General features: G+C 43.8%; 2 non-coding genes and 1 pseudogene across 2 annotated transcripts; all 3 read right to left on the bottom strand.

Annotated features, from left to right (window-relative positions):
* Nucleotides 1-1,002: 1,002 nt before the first annotated feature.
* Nucleotides 1,003-10,348, bottom strand: LOC117149408 (annotated as a pseudogene).
* A 395-nt stretch (nt 10,349-10,743) lies between these two features.
* Nucleotides 10,744-10,922, bottom strand: LOC117149410. Its single transcript, XR_004460277.1, has one exon. It is a non-coding gene; the product is annotated as a 5.8S ribosomal RNA (ribosomal RNA).
* Nucleotides 10,923-11,608: 686 nt separating this feature from the next.
* LOC117149412 lies at nt 11,609-13,603 on the bottom strand. Its single transcript, XR_004460279.1, has one exon. It is a non-coding gene; the product is annotated as a small subunit ribosomal RNA (ribosomal RNA).
* Between the last annotated feature and the right edge of the window lie 323 nt (nt 13,604-13,926).

A 13,926-nucleotide genomic window follows, 5' to 3' on the forward strand; every position in this document is an offset into this window, starting at 1 on the left:
TTAGACAACAGCCAATCCACAAGACGTCTGCAGAGAACGCACCCGCTTGACCTCACGCAACATTAATGTAAATTTGTAACCCCTACCCAAGTACATTCTAAGTACTCCCCGTATGTCAATGTTCCCCCACATAAAATTTAATTATTGTCCATTAGGACAGATTTTAAATAAATAAAACAGATACACAAAAAAAAAAAAAAAAAAAAAAAAAAAAAAAAAAACTAAATTGATGACGAGGTGTTTGGCAACTTGACACAATTCATTAAAGTCTTTATATTAATTATATGATAGAGACAATATCATATGCGTCACTAAATTGATGACGAGGTATTTGGCAACTTGATATAATTCTTTAAAGTCTTTATATCAAAAATTATATGATAGGGACAATATCATATGCGTCACTAAATTGATGACGAGGTGTTTGGCAACTTGACACAATTCATTAAAGTCTTTATATTAATTATATGATAGGGACAATATCATATGCGTCACTAAATTGATGACGAGGTATTTGGCAACTTGATACAATTCTTTAAAGTTTTTATATCAAAAATTATATGATAGGGACAATATCATATGCGTCACTAAATTGATGACGAGGTGTTTGGCAACTTGACACAATTCATTAAAGTCTTTATATTAATTATATGATAGGGACAATATCATATGCGTCATAAATTGATGACGAGGTATTTGGCAACTTGATACAATTCTTTAAAGTTTTTATATCAAAAATTATATGATAGGGACAATATCATATGCGTCACTAAATTGATGACGAGGTGTTTGGCAACTTGACACAATTCATTAAAGTCTTTATATTAATTATATGATAGGACAATATCATATGCGTCACTAAATTGATGACGAGGTATTTGGCAACTTGATATAATTCTTTAAAGTCTTTATATCAAAAATTATATGATAGGGACAATATCATATGCGTCACTAAATTGATGACGAGGTGTTTGTTTGGCTACAGGAAAAATCATTTATTTATCGAATCATCAAGCAAAGGATAAGCTTCAGTGGATCGCAGTATGGCAGCTGCTCAACCACTTACAACACCTTGCCTGTTACAAAAGTCGTTTACAATTGATTCTAGGCTTTGTCATTGTATTAAATAATGCTTTTATATGTAACTAGCGCGGCATCAGGTGATCGAAGATCCTCCTAATTTACTATGTTACAAATTACATTGGCATCACATCCATTGTCGTTTATAAAATAAATTATAAACTTTAAATGGTTTAGAAGCCATACAATGCAAATTGCCCCTTATTTATCATTGCAGTCCAGCACGGATACGACCTTAGAGGCGTTCAGGCATAATCCAACGGACGTAGCGTCATACCACTGTTCGCTCGAACAAGTATTGTGCCATTGGTCCGTACCTGCGGTTCCTCTCGTACTACGCAGGAATGCTGTCGCAACAACGTTTTGTCATTAGTAGGGTAAAACTAACCTGTCTCACGACGGTCTAAACCCAGCTCACGTTCCCTTGCATGGGTGAACAATCCAACGCTTGGTGAATTTTGCTTCACAATGATAGGAAGAGCCGACATCGAAGGATCAAAAAGCGACGTCGCTATGAACGCTTGGCCGCCACAAGCCAGTTATCCCTATGGTAACTTTTCTGACACCTCTTGTTAAAAACTCTTTAAACCAAAAGGATCGATAGGCCGAGCTTTTGCTGTCCCTGTGTGTACTGAACACCGAGATCAAGTCAGCATTTGCCCTTTTGCTCTATGTGTGGTTTCTGTCCGCACTGAGCTGGCCTTGGGACACCTCCGTTATTATTTGAGAGATGTACCGCCCCAGTCAAACTCCCTACCTGGCAATGTCCTTGAATTGGATCATACCTGAGTAATTGGAGTTATACCAAATTTTCAAATCAAAAATACATAAATGCATCGTTTTATTAAAGAATTTGTTTGCGATTATATAACAAACTCGTGATACTTTGATCAAGAAGCTTGCATCAAAACCCAATACCATAAGATATAATAAATATATCCGTATAATGGCTAGGAAATGATACACGTTCCATTTAATCAAGTAAGTAAGGAAACAATAAGAGTAGTGGTATTTCATTGACGATACCAAACCGAGGTCTAATATCTCCCACTTATTCTACACCTCTTATGTCTCCTTACACTGCCAGATTAGAGTCAAGCTCAAAAGGGTCTTCTTTCCCCGCTAATTATTCCAAGCCCGTTCCCTTGGCTGTGGTTTCGCTAGATAGTAGATAGGGACAACGACGACTTTTCAGATCTCTCCGAACTTGTTTTACGTGGCGTGTTCCACACTGAAGGGATTACAACCACGACACCCTGAACACCCACAAGTGGTGCATGTATCAACATGGTGTATGTGTCTGGATACGCCAGACAAGCGTCCCGGACTAGAAGCTATAGCTATGTACATAGCGACCACCCCGGTAGCAATTCGAGTACTTGCTTGCCGGGCAAGCACTCCCCCTTGCTGAGGAGCGAGATCTACCTAAAATCTCTACTGATCTCTGGGTCACAGCACCCGAGTTTTGCGCAACTAGCACCGTAACTCAAACGTCGAACACGAAGGCTCTACCCGCGATATGGGTACCAACCACAGCCACCACGATACTCCCACCAGGGGGCCTACCTCAATGTGCAGTCTTGGATAGCTGCACAACCCGTGGTACCGAAAGAGAGGCTCGGTGGGCCTCCTCCTTTTGCTCCGACAAGCAGGGTTAGAGGGACCTATGGCTATATTAGTCGCCTCTTACGACAAGCAATAGCGGACTGTGGAAGTATTCTCGCCCGCTAACCACACGGCGAAGTTGTTGGGCTAAACACCCCTCCTCCTACGGAACACTTCGTCCGCAAACACTGCCAGCCGTTGAGTCCTCTGTTGATCTTCCAGGATTCTATCGAAGGTCCAGTTTTCGCCAAGGCGCTGCACTCCAAGTCCATCGAGGTTCCGCAAATCTGCATATAGGGGGCAAGCGCACAATATGTGCATCCAGTCCTCATATGGATCTCCACAAGCGCAAGCAGTGGTATCGCTGAGGGCTCTCCCTTGCAAAAATGCGTTAAACGACCCGTGACCTGTCAGCAGGTAAGACGTCCTCATCGAGAATCCAAATCTTGGATCCCGATAGGCGAGAGTGACATATGGGATGAATTTATGCGTCACCCGTCCTGGTTCGCTGTCATCATCCCATCTGTTCTGCCAACTCTGCAGTAAGCACTCTTCTAGGCGAGTCTTCCTCTGCTTCCAGCTTAGACACGTAGTGTCCTCGTCATATAGCCAGTCGTTCTCCTCCAGCGGGTATCCACGCTTCAGCTTGTATTTGACCGCTAAAAACTTAGCAGCCAAGTCAAGCGGGGGAGCTCCACCAAGTACCTGCAGTGCCACTGTGGACACTGTTCGGCATACCGAAAGGCATCCAAGCAGGATTAGCCTCTGGCAGGAGGCTAGTCGTCTCCGGGCGGCTACTTGCTCGGCGGTGTCATACCATACCGGGGCACCAAACAGCACACAAGGTGCCATGAGTCCGTCATATATGGTCCGCCTGGCTCGAGGACTGAAGCCCCAGTCGGCTCGAAGCACACGCGCCAATGCTCCAACGACTCCGGTCATCCGCTGGCGAAGCGAAGCTATGTGCGTGAGGAATTTCATTCCTTCACTGACCGTGATGCCAAGGTACCGACAGCTACGCACATACGGAAGGTTCGCTCCAGCAAACCTCACCGTAGGCGCACGTCTCAAGGCACCTTTTAGCAGCATTATTACCGTCTTGCTGGTCGAGACGGCAACGCCAACTTCCGCTCCCCACGCTTCTACGATGGACATCAGCTGTGCTCCTTTTTCCTCTAGCATAGCTCGGGAATTTCCCTCGACGAGAAGCAGCAAGTCATCAGCGTATGCACTCAGCTGGCAATACGGCTGGAGACGCTGAAGCAGTACATCCATCAGAATGTCCCAGATAAATGGGCCACTGATTGACCCCTGCGGGCAGCCTCTAGTTACCGGTACTTCCACAGTACCGGAACTGCTTCGGATCACTGCTCTTCGGCCGGAGAAAAAGCTCTGCCACAAGCCCATCTCCCGGCATCCCAAGTCTGCTAGTCGGCGGAGTGCAGCACTCCATTCGACGTTGTCGAATGCTCCTTTGAAGTCCACGAATGTGCCGAGCACGTATTGCGCCGGGCTGGCACAAACACTGCTCTTCACGTGTCTCCAAGCATCCTCCACACATCGTCCTTGGCGAAATCCAAACTGCCATCTGCAGCCTTCCGGAAGAACTTCTCTCACACGATTCACCATGATGGCCTCGAGCACCTTACCAAAGACTGGCAGCAAGCATATTCCTCTATATGAGGAGGGCTCACACTTGTCCTTATCTGGCCCTTTGAGCAGCGAGACAACTCGTGGGCACTTCCACTCAGCGGGAAAGTATCCTAATCGGATGCATCGGGAAAACAACGATGCTAGGTGCTCGGGTATGGCGCGCCAGACTGCCTTGCAGATAGTGCCATTGATGCCGTCCAAGCCGGGAGAGCGCCTGCTCTTCAACCGGGCAACACATGCATCAACCTCGAATTCTTCGAGGGCCGGTGGGACTTCCTCCGCGATGGCAGTCGGTGCTTCGGACTCCGCAACTGGGAAGAAATTGCGGAGGAGCACTCGTGCACAGTCACCCCAATCAGTGATGAGCTCGCCATTCACGCGGAGGCACCCAATCTCCGTGCACTTTCTGCGGCCTCGGCAAATCTTGTAGACGCGCCCCCATGGGTCGTCGGCATGATCTCCCACGAAGCGTTTCCAGTCATCCATTTTCGCCCTCCCAATGAGCTTCTTGTAGTTTGCTGAGGCCCGCCTCAGCTCGACCACTACACGCTCTATAGCGGCACCGTCATCACGACGCCTTCCATCTTGGAGTAGGCGACGAAGTCTCCGGACTTCGCGCCTTGCAGCGCAGAGGTCGGCAGTCCACCAACGTGCTCTCCTGTTGGGCGATCGAATTGACTTTCTTCCCAGCGCAATATCACATACATTATGTACTATACTGCGCAGGGTCGAAACTTGCTGGTCCAACGGCGACTCTGAGAAGTTTTCCGGAAGTTCGGCTGCTCTACTCACCATTTCCTCCTTGAACAATCGCCAACGTGCATTGGAGAAGTTCCAGGACGGCACAGGAGCTATGCTCTCAACTGCGCGCGCGGTAGTTGGTTCGGCCACAACAGTAATGATGTTGTGGTCACTCAATTCCCACTCGTCCACTCTCCACTCATATGTGGCCCACATAGATGCTGCCTCATTGACGATTGTCACGTCGATATCGCTAGTAGCTCTGTGATTGTCGAACGTGTACACCTCTGTTGACTGGTTTAGGGCGGCGACTCTTGCCTCCAGCATCCACTCTGACAGCAGCTCACCCCGTCTGTAGTTAGCTTGCCCCTCGGCATGACGAGAGAGTTTGCTAAGCCACATGGGGGACACTGCATTCGCGTCGAGGCCCAGGATTGCGGGGGTTCTGCTGGCCTGCAGCAGGACCGCATCCATGTACCGGAGGTACGGTTCCAGAGGTGCATCGAACTGGCAGTATGCGGCGCAAAGGAAGATTGAGCCAAAGCTCCCTTTAACGACCAGACATACGCCATAATCCGTGGTGAGGGTCTCCACTGGCATACAGATGGCTTCCTGTTGATCTACTAGGATGGCTGCCTTCCCTCGCCGATCGGTGAAAATTCTCATTCCTTCAGGCAGCACATCCATTCCGTCCCCGCCGAGATACGGCTCCTGCACCAGCGCGAACATAGACTCCGATCTCCTGAGTCGGACTCCGAGCTCGATGGTCGCAGCTCTGCCTCGGCCACAGTTCGCTTGGATGAAGCTAAACATTAATGTCTAGCTTGCACCCTGCCAGCAACGCCCCGTATATCGGGCACACGTTCGAGAGCATGTAATGCCCCGAGGGTTGCCCTCTGTGACGGCAGTTCCGGCAGTCCACCGGGTTTTGGCACTTTGCCGCGGTGTGGCCTTGTTGCCCGCACTGGCGGCAGACATTGTCCTTCTGCCGGCATTCGCTGACCTTGTGGTCGAAACCCACGCATCTGTGGCAGGCGTATGTGCGGACCTGTGCTCGGCATCGGAATGAGAACCACTTGATGTAGACACGACCTACATCAAGCTTCGCCATCGCGCGGTCGTCTACCTCTAGCGTTACATTTACTGTGGCGCCGTCGGTTACCGACCACGCCTTGGTCACCAGGTGCACGGACTTCTTAAATTGGGACATAGTCATATCGCTGTCGAAGTTATTTCCATGCAGCTCCTGCATGAATTCCTCAGGGCCGATAGCTGTGTCGACGTCATAGACGACGACCTTCGGCTTCTCGGCCGCATTCCGTGCCACATTTAGCCCAACTTCAGCGAACCTCTTTGATGCTACCACCTTCTGCAGCTCTCCAACTGAAGGAGTACGAATGATCGCACCACCACCTCGACGGAGCTCACGTACCTCATGTACTCTGACTCCGAGGGAGGGTGCAACCATCGTTCGCACCTTTTCCGCTATAGCTTTCCCCGATAGCGCAGGGTCGTCGCACTTCACCACCGCTGACCACGTCTCGCGAACCTTGGTGGTCCGCGGGGCAGCGATGGGTGCAACCTGTGGCATCTGGGGAGCATTGGCGGCCGTATTCTTTAACGGATTCGACGACGGCGGCGGCGGTGGCGGCATAGCGAGCCGCGTCTCCAGTTCTCCACACCGGAGCATTAACGCCAGCACCAGCTCATCGTAGCGGCTGATAGCATACGAGAGCTCTTCCGTGTCCACTTCTCCTAGGCTGCGGAAGCTGCTTCTCACCATGCGCTGGGTGGCCGACAGCTCTGCCATCATGGCTGCTTGCCCAGCACGGGCGGCAGCGGTAGCGGCAGTGGCAGTGGTGGCAACAATTTTAGCAGCAGTGGAAACGGTGGAGGCAGCAGTGTGGTCGGCAGCAGGGGCAGCAGTAGGATCAACAGCGGTGGCAGCAGCGTGGGGGGGGGTAGCCGCCCGGGCGTCCTCCAGCGACGAAAACGCCTCCTCCAGTACACCAACGGGTTCTGGCACTCCATTCGATGCCAGGGCAACCAATTTCGCCTGCGTCGGCGCCGAGCTCTTAGAGGCCAGATGGCTTCTGCGCCTGCGTCGTTTGGACTTCCTCGAAGCACTACTTCCGCTCAAGGCACTCACGCTGCTGTCGCTCTCGATCGGCATAACTCCGATGGTGGCTCCTCCTACCGTCGACGCCAGCAACCGTATGCTCGTTTGCTCAGTGACAAAAGGTAGATGCTCTAGAGCTCCACCTATCGGTAGCGTCTGGTAGCACTAAAACTGTCCCTATACACAAACCCTAGCAGTGACTGCCACCAATAAGCTTTTTGACAGCTGCTCAAAAAGCTTACTCGAAAAACTTACTCGTAAGCTCGCCTCGCAGCACGTGCGGAGTGGAAAATTTCCAATAGTTTATTGTTAATAATTTCCAAACCGCTTGTTTTTAACACTCGACAATTTTCACTCGACTTCCGCGGAGCACTAAATCACCGATTTAATTACTTTCCAACAAGGAAAACTTAGTTATTCGCAATCTGTACACGAGCGCAACGAAAACACGTCCGTCGTTAATCCATTCATGCGCGTCACTAATTAGATGACGAGGCATTTGGCTACCTTAAGAGAGTCATAGTTACTCCCGCCGTTGACCCGCGCTTACTTGAATTTCTTCACTTTGACATTCAGAGCACTGGGCAGAAATCACATTGTGTCAACACCCGCTAGGGCCATCACAATGCTTTGTTTTAATTAGACAGTCGGATTCCCCAAGTCCGTGCCAGTTCTGAATTGATTGTTAATTGATAATCGTTATAATTGATAAGAACTAATTGGTTTAACCCAAATAGTATTCTTAAAAATTTTAGCAAGAAAGTTCCACAATTGGCTACGTAACTAAACTATCCGGGGAACAAGTAACTAACATAAATGCTAGAAACTCTATTTACCCAGAACGAGCACATAAACCATGTTATTGTTTCCCAATCAAGCCCGACTATCTCAATCTTCAGAGCCAATCCTTATCCCGAAGTTACGGATCTAATTTGCCGACTTCCCTTACCTACATTATTCTATCGACTAGAGACTCTTCACCTTGGAGACCAGCTGCGGATATTGGTACGGCCTGTTGAGAAGTTTGCGTGTCCCCACCATAAATTTTCAAGGTCCGAGGAGAAAATATCGACACAACAGTATATGTCATGCTCTTCTAGCCCATCTACCATATCTCTCTGCGAAAGACTTCCATGGTAGTACGGCTATAAAACAGAAAAGAAAACTCTTCCGATATCTCTCGACGGCTTCTTTATGGTCGTTCCTGTTGCCAGGATGAGCACGAGGCCCATATTTAATAACAAACGGATACTCAACAGGTTACGGAATTGGAACCGTATTCCCTTTCGTTCAAAATTATTCAAGTGTATTATATTCGCTTTGTTTATATAGTTAGGCATTTTTGTTTTACTTGAAAATTTTCGGCTTTCGCCTTGAACTTAGGACCGACTAACTCGTGATCAACCACTGTTCACACGAAACCCTTCTCCACTTCAGTCCTCCAAGGTCTCATTCGATTATTTGCTACTACCACCAAGATCTGTACCAATGGCAGCTCCATGCAGGCTTACGCCAAACACTTCTACGCATACCATTGTACCTTCCTACTCACTAAAGTTTCAAAATTTATATCACAAGTAATATAAATCATCTACTTTAGCGGTAATGTATAGGTATACAACTTAAGCGCCATCCATTTTAAGGGCTAGTTGCTTCGGCAGGTGAGTTGTTACACACTCCTTAGCGGATTTCGACTTCCATGATCACCGTCCTGCTGTTTTAAGCAACCAACGCCTTTCATGGTATCTGCATGAGTTGTTAATTTGGGCACCGTAACATTACGTTTGGTTCATCCCACAGCGCCAGTTCTGCTTACCAAAAGTGGCCCACTGGGCACATTATATCATAACCTTGAACTTCATATCAAGAAAGTTAAGGTTCTTACCCATTTAAAGTTTGAGAATAGGTTAAGATCGTTTCGACCCTAAGGCCTCTAATCATTCGCTTTACCAGATAAGATTATTTTATATAATATTAAAATGCACCAGCTATCCTGAGGGAAACTTCGGAAGGAACCAGCTACTAGATGGTTCGATTGGTCTTTCGCCCCTATACTCAATTCTGACAATCGATTTGCACGTCAGAACTGTTTCGGTCTTCCATCAGGGTTTCCCCTGACTTCAACCTGATCAAGTATAGTTCACCATCTTTCGGGTCACAGCATATATGCTCAAGGTACGTTCCAGTTAGAGGCATAAATAATATAAATATACATTATACATAACTATATAGAACGCCCCGGGATTGTGTTAATTAGCTATAAATAGCTAAAAAACTAATCCCATTATTAGTCAAGTTAATTACGCTATTAGGTTTACATCCCAATAACTTGCACATATGTTAGACTCCTTGGTCCGTGTTTCAAGACGGGTCCCGAAGGTATCCTGAATCTTTCGCATTGTTAATCATACAAGAGCATATAATAAACACAAAAATCAATGATAATTATGCCATTATATAATTCCGAAAAATTAACGCTCTGTAATAATATAAATCTATCAGCACTTTATCAAATTAATAACATTTATTCTGTGTTAAAATGCAAGCAATTTAATTGGAATAAACTATAAGTTATATTTTATGATAAATTTGGGATATGCTAATAGATTACAATGTCCTTATATGGAAAAAATGCACATTATTCTTAATAATATTATTTAAATATTACAATTTTAATGATGAATTTTCCATAACGGATATTCAGGTTCATCGGGCTTAACCTCTAAGCAGTTTCACGTACTGTTTAACTCTCTATTCAGAGTTCTTTTCAACTTTCCCTCACGGTACTTGTTTACTATCGGTCTCATGGTTATATTTAGTTTTAGATGGAGTTTACCACCCACTTAGTGCTGCACTATCAAGCAACACGACTCTTTGGAAACATCATCTAGTAATCATTAACGTTATACGGGCCTGGCACCCTCTATGGGTAAATGGCCTCATTTAAGAAGGACTTAAATCATTAATTTCTCATACTAGAATATTGACGCTCCATACACTGCATCTCACATTTGCCATATAGACAAAGTGACTTAGTGCTGAACTGTTTTCTTTTCGCTCGCCGCTACTAAGAAAATCCTTGTTAGTTTCTTTTCCTCCCCTAATTAATATGCTTAAATTCAGGGGGTAGTCCCATATGAGTTGAGGTTGTATATATAACTATTTTTTGCCATAAATTCTTTATATATAAATGATAAAACAATCAATTAAATTCGTTATAAATAGTTCCAATAGTTCTTGTAAGCAAAGTTATTTTTTATCCATTTAACGAACCAACGAAGAATAATAACAAAACCAAGATTTTTCTTTTTCCGAATCATTAATAAGAGACAATTCTAGATGAAAAATATTTCAATTTTTTATGCTAGACATTTCTCAGTATTATTTGATTGAAAAAGAAAATATTTCTCTTCGTTTTTCACATTCAAATGTGAGATAATGTTTTTCATTTCTTTTTTAATATTATGAATAAAATCATTATTTAATCCAATAATATACCATATGCTTATAAAAAATTTATAAACAACTTAATTAGCATAGTCTTACAACCCTCAACCATATGTAGTCCAAGCAGCACTATAAAATTAATTAAAGTACATAACAGCATGGACTGCGATATGCGTTCAAAATGTCGATGTTCATGTGTCCTGCAGTTCACACGATGACGCACAGTTTGCTGCGTTCTTCATCGACCCATGAGCCGAGTGATCCACCGCTTAGAGTTTTATAATTCATTTTTATATAATATCAATATTGTTTTTATTGAAAGAAATTAAAAATACACCATTTTACTGGCATATATCAATTCCTTCAATAAATTTATTTTTATACCTAAAAATAAATGTTGCGATATGTCTTAGTTTCATATAAGCATTATGTATCATAAAAATCTGGTTATGGTTTGCTATTTTGGGTGACACATACTGCAAAATTTATATAAAACATTAACCTGATGGATGACAGGTACAAACATTGTATATTTTAGGTTGTTGCATTAGCCAACGTATGCTCATAACATAGATGAACAATACATATTCGCAACGCGTGTATATTATGGTCCATATACACACACACTTATTTTGAATACCACATTCAAAATTATTTTAATTTTAATTCGACTTCTACTTTCAAATTTTGTTCAGTTTCTTCGATTTCCATTTTCGAGAATTTGTTTTTATAGGAAACGCCATTGTTGTAGTAGGTACTGCCACAAATACGCACAACAACATTAATAATGTTAAAGTCTTTTTATGAGGTTGCCAAGCCCCACATATAAAATAAAAGCCATCTTCATTTTATTTTGACTTTAACTTTTGATTCCGTGGAATCATTTTGTAATATTTTTATTTTGGTAAATTGTATTTATTTGTATTATAACAAATGTTTATTAACGATAAGGATATTATACAATAATGATCCTTCCGCAGGTTCACCTACGGAAACCTTGTTACGACTTTTACTTCCTCTAAATAATCAAGTTCGGTCAACTTTTGCGAAACAACCGTAACACGCAAGGCGTCACAGTGATCACGTCCGGAGACCTCACTAAATAATTCAATCGGTAGTAGCGACGGGCGGTGTGTACAAAGGGCAGGGACGTAATCAATGCGAGTTAATGACTCACACTTACTGGGAATTCCAAGTTCATGTGAACAGTTTCAGTTCACAATCCCAAGCATGAAAGTGGTTCAGCGGTTTACCCGGACCTCTCGGTCTAGGAAATACACGTTGATACTTTCATTGTAGCGCGCGTGCAGCCCAGGACATCTAAGGGCATCACAGACCTGTTATTGCTCAATCTCATTATTGCTAGACGCAATTTGTCCATTTAAGAAGCTAGTGTCCTTATAATGGGACAAACCAACAGGTACGGCTCCACTTACATAAACACATTCAAACACAATAAACATTTTACTGCCACCATGAATGAAGGCTACATAAGCTTCAGCACCATAATCCTGAAGATATCTATTTAATATATTTGAGTCTCGTTCGTTATCGGAATTAACCAGACAAATCACTCCACGAACTAAGAACGGCCATGCACCACCACCCATAGATTCGAGAAAGAGCTATCAATCTGTCTTACACACTTATGTTCGGACCTGGTAAGTTTTCCCGTGTTGAGTCAAATTAAGCCGCAGGCTCCACTCCTGGTGGTGCCCTTCCGTCAATTCCTTTAAGTTTCAGCTTTGCAACCATACTTCCCCCGGAGCCCAAAAGCTTTGGTTTCCCGGGAAGCGACTGAGAGAGCCATAAAAGTAGCTACACCCAATTGCTAGCTGGCATCGTTTATGGTTAGAACTAGGGCGGTATCTGATCGCCTTCGAACCTCTAACTTTCGTTCTTGATTAATGAAAACATCTTTGGCAAATGCTTTCGCTTAAGTTAGTCTTACGACGGTCCAAGAATTTCACCTCTCGCGTCGTAATACTAATGCCCCCAAACTGCTTCTATTAATCATTACCTCTTGATCTGAAAACCAATGAAAGCAGAACAGAGGTCTTATTTCATTATCCCATGCACAGAATATTCAGGCATTTGAAGCCTGCTTTAAGCACTCTAATTTGTTCAAAGTAATAGTACCGGCCCACAATAACACTCGTTTAAGAGCACTAGTGCAGGTTTTTAAATAGGAGGAACATATGAAAAAATACAAGTATTTAATCACATATAAGAACTCCACCGGTAATACGCTTACATACATAAAGGTATAGTACTAACCACAATTGTAAGTTGTACTACCCGTATGAAGCACAAGTTCAACTACGAACGTTTTAACCGCAACAACTTTAATATACGCTATTGGAGCTGGAATTACCGCGGCTGCTGGCACCAGACTTGCCCTCCAATTGGTCCTTGTTAAAGGATTTAAAGTGTACTCATTCCAATTACAGGGCCTCGGATATGAGTCCTGTATTGTTATTTTTCGTCACTACCTCCCCGAGCTGGGAGTGGGTAATTTACGCGCCTGCTGCCTTCCTTAGATGTGGTAGCCGTTTCTCAGGCTCCCTCTCCGGAATCGAACCCTGATTCCCCGTTACCCGTTGCAACCATGGTAGTCCTAGATACTACCATCAAAAGTTGATAGGGCAGACATTTGAAAGATCTGTCGTCGGTACAAGACCATACGATCTGCATGTTATCTAGAGTTCAACCAATATAACGATCTTGCGATCGCTTGGTTTTAGCCTAATAAAAGCACATGTCCCATAAGGTTCATGTTTTAATTGCATGTATTAGCTCTAGAATTACCACAGTTATCCAAGTAACTGTTAACGATCTAAGGAACCATAACTGATATAATGAGCCTTTTGCGGTTTCACTTTTAATTCGTGTGTACTTAGACATGCATGGCTTAATCTTTGAGACAAGCATATAACTACTGGCAGGATCAACCAGAATAATGTTTTTCCTTCATATTCCATTCATATATTTTGAATCGAAATAAGCAATATAATAGATATATAGATATATAGATTTTTCACTTTATATAATTCCATGATTTTTATTATATTGAATAAAATTCAATATTTCGCCTTTGGGTAAAATTTTAAATATATAAGTAAAAAAATCCATTCGATTACGGCCATTTTTATATAGCATTCGTAATCCATATTTTCATTTTTAATTTATACTTGTTTTACCAATATAACAAGAATTTCATCTAATTATTGTAATATATATATTTCTATAATTTTATCTTTTTATACATACATATTTCATTA

Source organism: Drosophila mauritiana, unplaced genomic scaffold (assembly GCF_004382145.1).
Source record: "Drosophila mauritiana strain mau12 unplaced genomic scaffold, ASM438214v1 U_209, whole genome shotgun sequence".
NCBI classification, from domain to species: Eukaryota; Metazoa; Arthropoda; class Insecta; order Diptera; family Drosophilidae; genus Drosophila; species Drosophila mauritiana.